General features: G+C 38.8%; 1 pseudogene; it reads left to right on the top strand.

Moving 5' to 3' along the window:
* LOC132431889 (small ribosomal subunit protein uS3-like) lies at window positions 1-2,158 on the top strand (annotated as a pseudogene).
* Window positions 2,159-15,649: the final 13,491 nt, after the last annotated feature.

Genomic DNA, 15,649 nt, shown 5'->3' with positions numbered 1-15,649 from the left:
ATGGATGACCTAGAGAGTATCGTACTAAGTAAGCCAGACAACAACATATATCATACGATACCACTTATATGTGGAATCTAAAAAATAAAAATGATAGAAATGAACTTATTTACAAAACAGAAAGAGATTCACAGACATAGAAAAAAAACTTATGGAAAGTGGGGGGAGGGATAAATTAGGAGGTTGGGAGTAACATATATACATTACTATGGATAAAATATATAACCAACAAGGACTTACTCTATAGCACAGGGAACTATACTCAATATCTTGTAGTAACCTATAAGGGAAGAGAATCTGAAAAAGACTATAGCCCCTAGTCCCCTGAGTCTCTTTCCACTAGACCCCCTTTACTTTAGCTTCTCCTCCAGGAAACCCCAAACCTTCCTTTAATTTAGCTACTAGAGAGTTAATGTCTGACACCACAAGGAGTTTACTGGACTTAGCTCCAGTGCTGTGATTGAAACTATTCTGATTGGTCAAGGCCAGTGCCTACCGGTCATTAAATATTTGGAATATCACCTCTGCCGGTACCTTATGTTTGTACAGCATTTTATAGTTTACAAAAGGTATTTACATATATTATCTTAGTTAAGCTTCATGCCGGCTCCGTGACATCAGTACGAATTGTTATTGCCATCATAAAATATTTTAATTATAAAATTAACACATTAAAAAATAATAATAATAAATAAATAAAATTAACACATATTAGTGTGGAAAATGAATTATTATTGGGGACTCTCTGCTCAGAAAAATTATCACTTACCCAAGATCATATGGTTATAGGAGTTTGGGTCTAAACTCCTAACAGCTTCAAGAATTGTCATATCTTAAGTGCTTGGTTTAGGGAAGGAAGATTTCACTCTGCACTGGATAGATCTGGGAAGGCAATTCCAGGAGGGAGGCACTGAGCTTGTATTGAGGAACCAGTGGGATCTGGTTGACAGAGAGGCAGAGCAAGGATATTCTACTCAGGAACAGTGTGAAATGTGGCCCACATGTAGTAAAAGATCCTATTTCCATGATCATTTCAAGACACCTTCTCTGGAGGTGTTGGAACTGAAATTCTCCAATGTTGAGTCTCAAAGAGCACCTGAGGCAAAGCTCTCCTCTCCTACCTTGCTTGTTCAATTCTGGAGCCGATGGAGGAGACAGGGAATGGGCATTCTGAAGCTGCTGAAGCTGAACTGTATTTATTGGGTCATTTTTCTCCTTCACACTTGGGTCCCTCCAGATAGAGCAATTGATGAAAAAGAAAGTGAGGAAGTCTGAAGTATTATTCACAGCCCCTCAGCTGCTGTTACCAAGTCCACACAAAGGCTTATCCAAGGAGAGAATGGTGCTCTAGGCCACCATAGTCCTAAAGTTCTTTGGGTGTTTGTGTTCTGTCTGCAATAGCAGTGGGAACCATTTGCTCACATCACACTCCTTAGGTCATTTAACAGCAGCACTGGGCCATTCCTTAAGGTGCTGCCAGGTGGCAAGATGGCAGTGTCAATTTCCAAGATGTCGCTGATGGCGTCCTCAAGGTTGAACTGAACAAGTGTCTCACTCGGGCGCTGGCCAAAGATGACTACTCTCGAGTTGAAGTCCGATTTACACCAACCAGGACGGAAATCATTATCTTGGCCTCCAGGACGCACAATGTTCTTGGTGAGAAGGGCTGGCGGATCCAGGAATTGACTGCTGTGCTTCAGAAGAGATTTGGCTTCCCTGAGGGCAGTGTAGAGCTTTAGGAGGAAAAGGAATATACAAGAGCTCTGTGCACATCACCCAGGCGGGATCTGCAGTACACACTTCTAGGAGGGCTTGCTGTGGTGTGCTGAAGGTCATCATGGAGAGTGGGGACAAGGGCTGCTAGGTCGTAATGCCTGGGCAACTCCAAGGACAGAGGGTTAAATCCGTGAAGTTGTGGATGGCCTGATGACCCACAGTGAGGACCTTGTTAGCTTCTACAGACACCACCGGGTGTCATGTGCTGCTCAGACAGGGTGTGCTGGGCATCAAAGTGAAGATCATACTGCCTTGGGACCCAAGTGGAAAGATGGGCCCTTAAGAAGCCCCTGCCTGACCACTGAGCATGGTGGAACCCATAGATGAGACACTGCCCCCTGTCACCTTCCCCATCCCTGGGCAGAAGGGAGGGAAGCCATAGACGCCTGCCATGCCAGCAAGTACCCACTGCATAACACAGTCTCCTTGGCAGCAGGATTTGGAGTCTGATGTTGCTCTATAAAGACCTTTAACAAAATCTTTTTTTAAAAAAGTAGGGTTGCATCCAGGTTTCATGGAGCCTGAATCTTATACAATCTGGGGCCTCTTTTTTCTTTTTAATTTATTTATATTTTTGGCTGCACTGTGTCTTCGTTGCTGTTCGCAGGCTTTCTCTAGTTGCAGCGAGCGGGGGCTACTCTTCGTTGTGTTGCGCGGGCTTCTCATTGCAGTGGCTTCTCTTGTTGCAGAGCACAGGTTCTAGGTGCACGGCCTTCAGTAGTTGTGGCACACCACATGGGCTTAGTTGCTCCGCAGCATGTGGGATCTTCCCTGACCAGAATCAAACCCGTGTCCCCTGCATTGGCAGGTGGATTCTTAACCACTGTGCCACCAGGGAAGTCTGGGGCCTCTTTTTTTAAAAAAGAAAACACAATTACAAACAGAAAATCAGGTATAGAACTTTGGAAAGAACTTTTAAGTGAGGGTCCAGAAGCTTTAAGTTCATTAGCAACCCCGTTGCTTAACATGAATAACAGATCTGAGAAAAAGAAGGGAAATGATTCAATTAAATAGCATAGGATTATTGTTCTCTGTATATTCACCTCTGCTTAACCGTAATTTTTAAAATCTGCTAAAAGAAAGGGAAACTATCCAACTAATGGCACGGGAGTATTTTTTTTGATGGTACCTGTGCTCCCAGGCTTTTTTTTCCCTCTCTCTCTCCAGTACTTTTAAAAAGTTTTATCGAGATATAATTGACACACAAAAACTGCTCATATTTGAAGTATACAGTCTAAGTTTTGAAATATGTAGACCCCTACGAAAGAATCACCATAATCAAGATAATGAATATATTCATCAGTCTCAAAAGTTTCCTCATGCACCTTTGTAATTCTTCCGTCCAGCCCCTGCTTATACCTCCGCCCCCATTTTTTCATATATTTTAATCTGCTTTTCTAGTTGTTTAAGGCAAAAGGATAAATTTGGACCCTGTTGTTTCATCTTGTCCAGAAGTAGATGCCTCCAGGCTTTTTTAACACAGAGAAACATATAATCAATCCAAACATAAAGAGGTGAAGAGATGCTCCTTTAGGGTAAGTATGGTTTTGAACAGAGGAACTAGAAGACCAGTAAGGTTTTGCACAGAGGATCTACAAGACCAGTAAGAACTCCCCCATCTTAATTAAGGGCAAAAGGGGAGGAGAACACACCTAAGAGGTGTCCAGTCCAGATGGGTCTTTCTTTGCAAACCCACAGATGCACTTTTGAGACGTAATCATCAGTGAAGAAATCACATAAAAGAAGATGACATTTTCTCCCATTCTTGACTTGTCATAAACCCACAATGAAATTAATTTTGGTTTCAATTTATGTGTCTTGGGTATGAGCCACTGTTATGCTGAATGTACTTGTGCCTGAGTGAAGTTTCTATATGAGTTCAATAAGTGTTCGATTCTTCAGTGTTCACTGAGCACCTATACGTATACTGGGGATTTGCAGAGACCCTTGCATCCTGCCTCGCCCTCTGCTTAGTCTCTGGCAGGTTTATCATCCAAGGCTGGGCCCAAATGCTCCTTCTAGGGCCACTCAGCCTAGTCATCTTTTCCTTCCAAAGTACTTGCCAACTGTACATTTAGTTCTCGGTGAACACTTTCCTGAATAGCTTGTCTTATTGCTAAATGCTTTTCCAATGTAGGTATGAATGAGATCATACACCTCTTAAAGGCAAGTCCATATCCGTACTACTTCTTAGCACCTGTGCCTGCATCACAGAGCCTAACACGATTTGATATACATTTATTTTACTTTAATATCCTTATTATATAATTAACTCTTGTTCATAATGAAAATGTTCATTATGGAAATGTTAGGTGATGCAGACAAGCAAAAAGATTTAAAAATTAACCATAATTCCAATATCAGAGAATAACTGCTGTTGACATTTTGTATAGGGTGTACAACAAATAGGATGTATAGAGGACCTAAAGTTTTAATGGAAGAAATTGAAAGATACACAACCACAAGTTAGAAGGGGTAAGAGGAGGCAGTGACATTTCTTGAGACGCCAGGAAGATGATGTGCTCTTTGTGGCCCAGGGCGGGCAGCATGAGTGTGCTTTAGAGACCTGGCAGAGCGTGCTGTCCAGAAAATATACTTCTCCCACCAGTTCTTGGAATCCTTATAGCAGGAATCAAGTCCTTCTACAATAGTGTTAAAACAACTTCAGGAGACATGTGGTCCCCGAACCAGCAACATCAGCATCACCCGGGAACTTGTCAGAAATGCAAATTCTCAAGCCTGATCCTAGACTTAACTGAATCAGAAACTCTGGTGGTTGGGCCCAGCAGTCTGTGTTTTAACAAGCCTTCCAGGTGATCCTGATGCACAATAAAGTTTAAGAACCACCATCTGAGACTGGGAGCTATCTTGTTCATTGTTGAGTTCTCTGTCTCAGCACCTGGTGCCTAGAAGGTCATGAAGAATCTGCTAAATCAAGTATACAAATACCCCTTAAAGATGCATCACTTTTAAAAATTATTTTTATTATGGTATTATTTCTCATCGAAATATGTAAAAGATATAATGAGTACCTAGTATATCCAGCACTATCTATAGCAAATTAAATCTTAACAGTTGGCCACATTTCCTTTAGATATTTTTTTGGAGAACAAAATCATTGCAGATACAACTGAGAGCTTTCTGTGTGTCCTCTTCCCAATCTCATACTTTCTCCTTCTTCAGAAATAACCACGATCATGAATAATTAATCATTCTTATACATGCTTTATGCTTTTCCTGCATATTCATGTATCTATAAACAGTATATGGCATTGTTTTGCAGGTTTTTAAACTATTTAAATGGTGTCACACTCTACATACCCTGCAATTAGCTTTTCTTCATTGTTTTTGAGATTTATCATTGTGCAGACACAAAGCTGTGAGTCATCATTGTAATTGCTGTATAATATTCCCTTGTATGAATACACAGTGATATATGAATCTGATCTTCCATTAATGGCATTTAAACATTTCCAGCTGATTCAGTTTTTCACTTCTAAAAGTAATGCTGCCACAAACATATATATCTTCAGGTACAAACAAACAGTTTTCCTCTAAGGTATAGACTTGAGTCGATTTCCTGTGATGTAGGATTAAGAGCATTTCCAATCTTAATAGATAAAATCAAATTGCTCCCCAAAGTGGCTGTACCAATTTCCCCACTCTTTTCCAACATTTGGTATTGTTGGAGTTTTAGACTTCTGCCAACCTGATGAGTATGAAATATCAATAGTATCTCATTTGTATTATAAATTTCTCACTACCTTAATTTCTGGTGAGGCTGAGCACCTTTTTGTATGCTCATAAACCATTTGGATTTAAGAGATGTACAATTAACACATATTCACACGGAAGTATAAATCGCTAACATATCTCTACTTCTGAAAGTGATTTTTGATAGGGAGAAAGCCTGAGAGGGAAGAATAAGTGGGAAAACCTCTGTAGGGATGGGAGGAGATGGAGTGGGGAGAAGGTAGAGGTATCATTTGCCTTCCTCAAGGTCCTTTCAGGGCTGGTCCTGGCCAATTGTCACATCAGCTGTGTTCTCTTCCCCTAAGAGCTGGAATCCCTGGGAGAGGCTGAAGGAAAGTGGAAGTTGTAGTAAAATCTTCACTGAGGAAGGCCTTTTCTGGTCCTGAGTTTTTCAGGCTTCTTGGATTCAAGACTAGTTAAGCCAGTGGTTGTCAATGAGAGAAATACACCCCTACTAATAAGGTATGTTGTGGAAATTTGGGGGGATTTTTGATTATCACAATGATCAGGCGTTATTGGCATTAGGAGATTGGGACCAGGGGTGCTATACCTCCTTCCATGTATGAGACAGTACGACCCACCAAACAATTTCCATGAATGTTCCACACAACTTTCAAAAGCCCATTTATATGGGTGGAAAGCCTGTTCTAATGATCAAGACTAGCACCTAACTCTTTTCCACATAATCACAAAGAGTATTGTGGGTTTACACTGATTTTTCCAGGAATGTAAACTACTATTTAAACTGAGAGAAGATTCTAACTTTCTTTTGCTCAGCATTGACAACTTCATTACATTTTCTATTATAGTTAGGCCTCTGCATTTTATATAGTTTTATGATAAACAGCTCTTCTTTTCTTTCCCCTTTATATGTGGACATTATAATTATTTAAAAATTTTGTGTGTAGAATGATCATATTACCTATAAATTTCATTTTGGTATAGAAAAAGGACATTACAAAATGTTTATTGGGAACCAGTGAACTAATAGTTCCTTGTTAAGGAAAGCTAGGCTAAGCGAGTGAAAAAAGAAAAACCCTAACTTACCCCAAGATGCCACAGCTGGTAACTGAGAGACCTACAAGACCCTTATAGGATGAATCTAAAGTGCTTCCAAAACCAGGGGAAAAAAACATTGGTCCAAATCTTTAAATGGGAAATTCTATCATAGAGGACCTTATAACTAAAAAGGAGGCATAGATGAGGCCTGTCCTGGGGTAGACTCAAGGAAAATAATTTCAGAGGATAACTCATAAATAGGTCTTAAAAGAACAATCTCATGCCACCAGGGCCTCTGCAGAAGGTTGTATAGCTGTGCCCTGGCTGAGGGGACAAATGGAGTTGAATTCCACCCTGCATTCTGCTCACCGAGATGTGTGCCCAAATGAAGGGTCTACCTTTTAAAATTCTGCACAAAGGAGGTTATTCACACACGGCCCCATGTGCAACCACCACCATCTCTGCTGGTTCACACTAAAAAATCGGCTAGTTTTCATCTTCAGATCCAAACCATCATTGCTAGCAATATATTCTTTATAACAATATTCCACTGATCTAGAACAAAAGCAATTTAAAAGCCTCAGGCTGTTATAATAGAATTTTCCTCATGTGAAAAAGTAAGCAGTGCTGTTGTATTATTAATGGAGTTTTATTGTTTTTTCCACCAAGTTGACAGTTCTAGGATCATGTTGGTACGATTTATTCTACTAAATGATTAGAATACTTCTGTCACATTTCTATCTTCCTTTTCTAAATTGGAAATATTTGTATTCTTGCTTCAAAGTCCAACATTTAATGAGATTTGAACTTGTTTGCTTTGTGTTGAATGGGATTAACCCCCCCTCCCCCGCCAGAGCCCACTCTCAAGTCTTTGTGTTGGGGAGGCCCTGGTTATGTGGGCAAATGGGTGGTTATTCTCAGCAATAAAAATGAGCAAATAACATGAAAGCACCCATACCTCAAAAAGCAGAAGAGTGACCTCTGTTTGACCTAGAGGTCTGTGCGCTGAAAAGTTCCTTAACAGACATAACAAGCTTCGAGCCAGAGAGAAAGAGAAGAAGATTGCTTACTTTCTGATTACTTTGTTTAAACCAACCTCCTTTCTAGTTTATAATCCTTTAGGGGAGCATATTAAGAAGGGGTGGTTTAAGGTCTGTTTAAAGTGGAGGAGAATCATGAAATAAACAATTAATATTTAGGAAAGGGACCCAGAACCCTGTATTTGTAGGATTTTTTCTTCCCCCATTTAATGAATAATAGCCTTGGGCTGTGGTCTTGGGCATCCCATGTATTTATTTTGATTACTGTTGTCATATATTCACTGGTTACACTCTTTGCGTTATTTTGGACAATCCAAAAATTAGGAGAACTCATTAGAGTAAATAATGCGACCATTTCTGCTGGCATGAGTTGTGTATAGAACACAGGAGTGTCAATTCCAGTAACAGGGAAGCAAATTCAGTAGTCACATTTTATCCTGGCCAAGTGGTCTTGGAACTTTTGCCTGGGGTAATTTTTTAAAAATCAGTCCTATTCCTTGCCTTTCAGCCAAAGACTCCATTACATTGCAGCTTAACATTTGGTCTCTGTTGCTCCTACCCGGAGGCTGTTCTGCATTTTCCAGCTTCTAGGCTTCTGCTCAGGTCAGTGCCTCCTGCTGGGATGACCTCCCCAGGCTTTTGTGCCTATTGAATCCTTCTTATCCTCAAAGGGGAGTTCAAATCCCAGTTCTTCCAAGAATCAAACTGCCTTCACACCTGTTCTTCCTCCTCCAAATTTCGGCAACTCATTGCTTAGCCCTTCCCAATATATGTTCCTCGTGCTGCAGCTAAGACCCGACACAGCCAAAAATAAATAAATAAATGATAAATACATCTTAAAAAAAAAAAAAAACCATTGTATCACCAGCAGTGCCTGACACAGTACATGATAAATTCTGAACAGCTATCTGTTAAAACTTGAAAATATTTTCCTTCTGACTCATAACAGTTTTCATTGTCATTAATGTTACAATTTCTCTCTTTAAAATCATGCCCATTTGTCTTATGCTCCAGTTTCAAAATCTGGTATTGTTAAAGTTGGTACTGCATAAAAAGTTTTTTATGCTTACAGATGAAGTCACTTAAGAAATAGAAGAGATAGCAAGAAAAAATGGGAGGAGGCCATTATTAGATAACAGAGAGAAGGAGGAATGGCGCAGAGGAGCCCATGTAAAAGATGTCTTTCATTGGTGTAATTTCATCTGACTAATTTTGCTCCATTTCAGGCAAAGGAGAAACAAGGCATTTATATACCTGTACAGTTCCCTGTAGCCCCGCCTTCTTTCATTTACTTGACCTTCTGATAACGACCTACTTGAACCAGCATATGTGATCTATGATAGGGACCCCAGTCACTTAGCAGGAAGTAGTGCTATAGATGTTTTGAACCATGCTATCCAATGTATCGGTCAGAACCTGGTCAAGAAATCAAAGCCATTCCAGCTCTTACAAGAAAGAAAAGATACTGTTTTTGAGAGTGTGGGATGATGATGACTTTTTCCCATCTTTCTACTGTCTTATGTCTTCCAAAGTTTCCACAATGATCATGTACTACTTTCATAATCCGAGAAAGTAAAACAAATTATATTTTAAAGACGACGCTTATTCCAAAGACTTAAGACGATCTTCCCATATTCTTGGAAGAGAAACACATTAAGCCACTGTCAGTGATTAAAATAATCGTCAAACTCTTCCTAGGGATCTGTATGTTGACCTTTGACAAATCACTTAACTTTCCTTTGCAGCCCTTTGGCTGTCTGAAACATTGTCACACGTGTGCCTGTTCTTTCACATAAATGTGGCTGGGATTAATGAGGTCACCATTTCTAAATGTTCTTCAAGATCCTTCCATGGAAAAGCATTTTGCAGGAACAAATGATTATTGCCCTATTTCCTTGAACATCGATGTCTGCCAACCTTGAATAAAATTTTATTTAGAAACACTCTTCCCTATGTCTTTCTCCTGAATATAGTAATTGTTAGGAGTAAATGGAGGAAGAATTCTCTTCCAAAGCTATATAGAATACGTGACAAATCATAGCTTTGTCATTTTAAGGAAAAACAAGTTTAAACCCAAGTTTATAATTTTTCTTTCCATTTACCATGTCCATGCTCTCATCAAACTTATGTACCTTGGGGGCAAAATGAAATGGGAAGCTTAAAATTTTTTTGTGCTCTTGAATTTTAAATATGTAAAAAGCCAGAACTACAAAAGGACCTTGAAAGTGTATCTGATTTTGCATTCTTCCTTCAGAGAGATGAACAGGTAAACTATCAAAAACAAGTTTCAGTCCATTCCATTCATAGTCTCTAGGAATCAGGAAATACATTGCTATCCCAGAGAGTCTTCTCCAGAATTTAAAAGTGAATATTATATTCATATTTGACCAGAATATCTACATCTCCAGCCTCACAACTGCCCTAGAAAGCTCCCCTAGAAGAACACCGGTACATGGAATCTTTTATTAGAAGCCCAATTACACATAGTGAAATGGTAGGCATTGTGGAAGGAGAATCTCACAGGTCCCATCTCTGTCTTGCTATAATTTTTGATTGAACATGAACAGGCACACCTGCACACAAATGGTAGAGGTTTTTTAAAAAATCAAATCTATAGCTAAGTGAACAAGGAGGTATTCATGTCTTACCTAAGGAGCCTTCCACTGGCCAGGTAATGGATTCTGTCCAGGAAATTCATTTACAGAGGAGAGCGACTTTCTGTAAAATAAGGGAATATTTTTTTCCAAATATTCTTCCAAAAGGGAGAAGGATTGATGAAAAATTGAGTTGAAATCCAATCTATTTGAAACCCATATATAAAATTTGGTCATTCATCCTCTTTATACCCCAATAATTATACTCATAATTATGATTCAAGCCCCTAGCAAACTCCTTGCTATAAATAACCACACATATCCCCCAATGTGTTTGAGAAGCTTCTTCTTAGTCCACATGTCATGGGTCACCTTTCTCCTGGACCCAGCTCCTTCTGCTGACTGATATTGCTAACCATCTCCATCTAGGGGTTAGGGATTCCACTTTTAGTTGTAATCCTTTGCTCCAAGCCTGGGCACCAGCTCTTTCCTAACTTCTCCCAGCAACACTGAGACTGAGATGTAACATTAATAACACCTCCTGGAGGGAATTCCCTGGTGGTCCAGTGGCTAGGACCATTGCGCTTCCATTGCAGGGGGCACAGGTTCGATTCCTGGTTGGTGAACTAAGATCCTGCAAGCCACATGGCACAGCCAATAAATTAATAAATAAATAAATGGTTTAAAAAAAATAACACCTACTGGAGGTTGAGAATAATAGGCAGGTGTACTACTCAAGAACAACTTATAATTACTTCCTAAGTCTAAGCAAGCCCATGGCCATTCTCCTGGCCTGCTCCAAGCAGCTCACCCTCTACCATGGAAGTGGCCAAGTCTTTCCTTTCTATGAAGAATGGTTGTTCCCACCATCAGTCACCATGTAAATAGGTTCATTTTCAGTCGGAATATAAAAAATGGAAGAAGACCCTTAAATGAGAGAGAAAGAGGAAATTTCATTTTCTTTCTGGGGAACTAGAGACCAGTTTTTCCAGGACCTGGAAATGTGGAAAGACCTAGAATGCCAGCTATCTTAATACCAACCTGAGGAGAGGCCAAGTCACAAATAAGTTCAGAGTCAAGAGAAATGCAGGGAAACAGAGCTAGATATACTGGATTGGATCAATCTTAAACCTGCCCTACCTCTGGAAGTTCAGTGATGAGAGCCAATACATTTCCTGACAATCCAAGTCAAACTGAATTAGGGTTATTTTTGTTATTGGAAAGAAAAGGCACTCTGCTGTATTTCCATATTCCTAAATAAGCTTCTACTGCCATTTCTTGGTTTATCAATGTTTGACATTATCTATTTAACCTGTCCTATGATAGGTGAAAAACTCAGCTCATTTTCCAACACCTCCTCTACCTCCCCTTTTAGTTGCTCTATACCTTTATAACTATAAATAACATCCTAACACCTTTAGTTTTTTTTTTTTTTTTTGCGGTACGCGGGCTTCTCACTGTTGAGGCCTCTCCCATTGCAGAGCACAAGCTCTGGACGCGCAGGCTCAGCGGCCCAGCCGCTCCACGGCATGTGGGATCCTCCCGGACCGGGGCATGAACCCGTGTCCTCCACATCAGCAGGCAGACCCTCAACCACTGCGCCACCAGGGAAGCCCCCACCTTTAGTTTTCGTTTCGTCAACTATCTTTTTATAGAATTAAGATATTAGCTCCCCAACAAATCCACTCAGTAATTCTACACTTCACTTTGTATCTTCTGTCATCCATACTTGATTTTTGCATTATCAAGTTTATAACTAGGTCTCCTAAGCTTTACCTATAGGTTGGTTATGAACAACTAAAAATCAATTAAAACTCTTTGCTCTTGGCAATAAATGCATTATAATTACAGAGTCAGATACTGTTCAATAGTAGCATTGTCTATCTCCTCTCATTTTAACTCCTGGAAGTCTCTAAAAACTTGACCTGCTGTATAGCTGAGAAATACATATATATATATATATATATATATATATATATATAAATTTGGGGAGAGACAGAGACAAAGACAGAGAGACAGACAGACAGACATTCAGATAGGTAGAGATGATGTGACTGTAAAAGAGCAAGTATAGGGCTTCCCTGGTGGCGCAGTGGTTGAGAGTCCACCTGCCGATGCAGGGGACACGGGTTCATGCCCCAGTCCGGGAAGATCCCACATGCCGCGGAGCGGCTAGGCCCGTGAGCCATGGCTGCTGAGCCTGCGCGTCTGGAGCCTGTGCTCCACAATGGGAGATGCCGCAACAGTGAGGCCCATGTACCGCAAAAAAAAAAAAAAAAAAAAAAAAAAAAAAGCAAGTATATGGTCTGCTTGGGAGTTATATTCTATACATAAATGAGAAAAATTTTACTATGGCATGAATATTTGGGGCATAAAATCCTTGTGAAAATTAAATACTCACATATGTAACATATATATATATATATATATATATATATATATATATACATCATTCACACACACCTGTGTAGAGTGAGAGAAAGAGGGCCAAAAAAACCCACCTCTTTACATTATTGTGACTGTGAAAATATTATTCATTACATAAGCAGTGACCATTAGATTTCCTTTCTTACTGCTTTTTGTTTTTCCTGGAGTTTCTATCTGCATTTATTTTACCCTATACTATTTATAATTTTTTATGAATAATGTAAGAAAATTTTCCACATCACTATTTATAGTTTTCCAATAGTTACCTTTTTCAAAACTTTCTCTATGCATTTGTGTGTGTGTGTGTACGTGTGTGTGTGTGTGTAAAGAGAGTTTTATTTTGTAGGTTTGTTTTATGTTTTATTACACTGTACACGTGGTTCTTTGACTTGTTTTTGGTGTTTTTTTTTGGCCTTGTGGCATGTGGGATCTTAGTTCCCCCACCAGGGATTGAACTCCGTGCCCCCTGTATTGGGAGAGTGGAGTCTTAACCACTGGACCACCAGGGAAGTCCCTTGATTTTGCTTTTTTAACTTCTTTTAATTCTCACCTAAGAACTGGTATGGTTGTATCAGAGTTTTTTTTTATTTGTTTGTTTTGTTTTTCGAAAATTGTTAGACCTCAGTTGTACAAATGGATTGACATGATTTGATTATTCATACACCTTAGTTACAGCCAATTTGGGTTTTTATTCCTTTACCCCCACTCTTCCCCCTTCACCATAGACATCTACTCTCAGATATTTAATGTGTGTCTTTCTAATCCACCTGCCATATTTTTCTTTGATAACATACAGCATTATTTTGTGAGCTTAGAAAAGACAGTCTCTTCAATAAGTAGTGCTGGGAAAACTGGACAGCTACATGTAAAAGAATGAAATTAGAACACTCCCTAACACCATATACAAAAATAAACTCAAAATGGATTAGAGACCTAAATGTTAAGACCGCACACTATAAAACTCTTAGAGGAAAACATAGGAAGAACACTCTGACATAAATCACAGGAAGATCTTTTTTGATCCACCTCTTAGAGTAATAGAAATAAAAACAAAAATAAACAAATGGGACCTAATAAAACTTAAAAGCTTTTGTACAGCAAAGGAAACTATAAACAAGACAAAAAGACAACCCTCAGAATGGGAGAAAATATTTGCAAATGAAGCAACGGATTAATCTCTAAATTATACAAGCAGTTCATGGAGCTCAATATCAAAAAACAAACAACCCAATCAAAAAATGGGTGGAAGACCTAAATAGACATTTCTCCAAAGATGACATACAGATGGCCAAGCACATGAAAAGCTGTTCAACATCACTAATTATTAGAGAAATGCAAATCAAAACTACAATGAGGTATCATCTCACACCAGTTAGAATGGGCAGCATCAGAAAATCTACAAACAATAAATGCTGGACAGAGTGTGGAGAAAAGGGAACCCTCTTGCACTGTTGGTGGGAATGTAAATTGATACAGCCACTATGGAGAACAGTATGGAGGTTCCTTAAAAAACTAAAAATAGAATTACCATATGATCCAGCAATCCCACTGCTGGGCATATACCCAGAGAAAACCATAATTCAAAAAGACACATGCACCCCAATGTTCATTGCAGCACTATTTACAATTGCCAGGTCATGGAAGCAACCTAAATGCCCATCGACAGATGAATGGATAAAGAAGATGTGGTACATATATACAATGGAATATTACTCAGCCATAAAAAGGAACAAAACTGAGTCATTTGTTGAGACGTGGATGGATCTAAAGACTGTCATACAGAGTGAAGTAAGTCAGAAAGAGAAAAACAAATATCGTATATTAATGCATGTACGTGGAACTTAGAAAAATGGTACAGATGAACCGGTTTGCAGGGCAGAAGTTGAGACACAGATGTAGAGAACAAACGTATGGATACCAAGGGGGGAAAACCGCGGTGGGGTGGGGATGGTGGTGTGCTGAATTGGGAGATTGGGATTGACATGTATACACTGAAATGTATAAAATTGATGACTAATAACCTGCAGTATAAAAAAACGAACAAACAAAAAAAGCAACTAATGCTAAACTTTCTTTATTTGTATGAAAATATGTTAACATAAATGTTTCAGACACTACATGAAATTTCTAAAAATCTTATATGTTCTGGTATAATGTTATAAGTCATAATTCTAGTTATTACTTTAAAATGTATAACTCAGAAATAACTAAATTTCCTTGTCAATTGCATTATTCTGAACTTTCATCTGATCTTTAACTGTGGTCATTTTTAAGTCTTTTGTCATTTACAGACAGTTCTGGGTGTACTCTGATGCTTTTGCAAAAATGTTCCTATAAAAGGGTTTCATCTTCAAGGAATTCATGGAAAAGACTCTGACAAGTACAGGTTTCTGGTAACTGAACTAATAAGCATTTTCAGAACTCTAATGGAAAACTGATGAATTCATAAAACTGCTAACAAAAGATCAAGATGAAAAAATAATTAATTACATGGGACTAAGTGAACTGATGAGGATGATTATAATTTTTGTGACTTTCTGTTTGAATTTAAAAAAAAAAATCCCACAAGGACTCAGAGGCAAAAAATATACAAATCAATTTTCACTGCAAAGTAAAGGAGCTGTTACAGTGGAGAACTACTGGACTGAATATCAACATTATGACATAGAAAAAATATATATATATATATATGTCATCTTGGGCATGTTACTTAACTTCTTGTCTCATATGTAAAATGGGAGAGTAGTAGTATTGTTGGGAAATTATGTGAGATAGTATATGTAATCTAGAGCACTTAGAATGGTTCAACCAAAGACTATATATGTGTCTGCTTTCTTCATGGTATTTTATTATGTATATGCAATATAATTAATTTAGCTAGATTCCCATTGGAAAAAAAATGGGTAATAATATGCATCTCCAACACTTGGGAGAAATAAGTAATACAGTAGCTGTAAAAGTACCTGGCACTTGGCCCAGTGGATATTATTTCTCATTACATCTGTTTTTCTTAGCTTCTTGAGGTCTGCAACAAAGTATTGTGTTTCCTGTAATTCATCA

This window comes from Delphinus delphis, chromosome 10 (assembly GCF_949987515.2).
Source record: "Delphinus delphis chromosome 10, mDelDel1.2, whole genome shotgun sequence".
NCBI lineage: Eukaryota > Metazoa > Chordata > Mammalia > Artiodactyla > Delphinidae > Delphinus > Delphinus delphis.
Note: the sequence above shows the minus strand (reverse complement) of the source record. Positions and strands in the feature narration are given on the sequence as shown.